Source organism: Opisthocomus hoazin, chromosome 2, assembly GCF_030867145.1.
Source record: "Opisthocomus hoazin isolate bOpiHoa1 chromosome 2, bOpiHoa1.hap1, whole genome shotgun sequence".
NCBI lineage: Eukaryota > Metazoa > Chordata > Aves > Opisthocomiformes > Opisthocomidae > Opisthocomus > Opisthocomus hoazin.
Genome location: NC_134415.1, coordinates 19,455,088 through 19,456,609, shown reverse-complemented (window position 1 = coordinate 19,456,609; position 1,522 = coordinate 19,455,088). Strand labels below are relative to the sequence as shown.

Here is a 1,522-nt window from a genome sequence, read left to right as displayed (position 1 = left end):
ATTACCATGGGATCCTGACTAATAGAAATGACAGTAAATTAATTCATGCAAAACAGAACATCATGCATTTACATCATATATTATTGCTTATTCCTTAGTGATGAAATGACAGAAGAACCTATGTTTACTACTTAGGCATGGCTTGTCTGTTACCACCAACATGATGTGGTCTTAACAAAGACAAATACCTCTTGGGATCATATTAGGAAAGAGAGATTACCAGCAGCCCATGTATTGAGAAAGGATTAATTTTAATATATAAGGCAGAGTTCAAAAGGATGTATATTAGAACGTATCTCTAGCCAGCCACCTGGGTGAAGAAAAGGATGTTCTTTTTTCTTCATAGCAAAAAGGTGCAAGAAGAATGTTGGGTCATGTAGAAAGATGAGCAACACGTGTTGCCATGTCCAATGGCACTGGCACTTTATAGCACTGTTCTGTAGCTGAAGGCATCCAGGAATGACTTTGCCATAAAGTAGCATCACATCTGTCTCACAGCACCTAAAGAATGGTAAGAACAGATTTAATTGCCAAAGAGCAAAATGAATTACAGTAGAACAAGTGCAGAGAAAGTCTTTCTGTTTCCCTGCTCACACTAACAACGTATCCAATAATAGAAATCTAAAAGCAGCGTGCTTCATCTGCTCTGAGAATGGGTACACATTAATGGAAAGCCAGAAAAGGTTGTGTGCAAAACAGACACCAACTTGTGCATAAACTACTGACAATTTTTTTTATGTTGAAATTTACAAAAAGGCTGATAACCATCAGAGCTTCTTGGCTCTAAACTGACCTGTCAGCAACAGCAAAGGTGCAAGTCTGTGATGTGGCCATCTGCAACAACAAAGGACTCATCTCGATGATCCTCCAAGTCCCTTTCTGTCCTACTAAATTTCTTAGGGAAAATTTCCAGCCAGCTTTCCCCTCTTCCTCTTCATTTTTTCCCCTCAGGCAAGTACCTCTATGATCATTGGAGGTCACGGCAATCTGAAAAGAAGACAAAGAGGTGCTAGCAGGCAATGAAACACAATTATGAAACTTTCGTAATCACAGTAAGTTGGAGTCATTCGGGAAGATAAGCAGAGAGAGTCTGAAATGCTCATGGCTTTTGTTTTGGTCTTACCTCTGTTGCAATGTATCTGTTCTTAGAATTAACGTCTGCACATTCTCATTCTCCAGATTCTCAGTCTTCATGCAAATTGAATAAAGTGTTTGTAAACTTCCTCAAGACTGAGCTAGTAGCCTAATCATAAATAAATTAGGAGGACTAGGGCCATATCCGCCTTATTAATCCAGGGATAGACTTCTTTCTCCACTTGAGCTAGAGCAAACTTGGATGAAAGGGCTCAGTACTCTGTAGCCTTCTTCACTCCTGCGGTCATTCACCCGTGCAAGTTGATTCCAAATTATTGCACAATGCAGAAGTCTATGATTGAACAACTGCTTGAATTGTATTTTCTATTTAAAGAAGGACTCTCTGTTCCCCATCAAACACCAATTGTATTAACAGATAGTGTGAGTG

At 39.4% G+C, this 1,522-nt stretch overlaps 1 long non-coding RNA gene across 1 annotated transcript; it reads right to left on the bottom strand.

The window, feature by feature from the left end:
• Positions 1-313: 313 nt before the first annotated feature.
• On the bottom strand, positions 314-1,278 carry LOC142365195 (uncharacterized). Its single transcript, XR_012766394.1, has 3 exons — positions 1,124-1,278; positions 794-987; positions 314-501 (listed from the first exon to the last, which is right to left on the bottom strand). It is a non-coding gene; the product is annotated as an uncharacterized LOC142365195 (long non-coding RNA).
• Between the last annotated feature and the right edge of the window lie 244 nt (positions 1,279-1,522).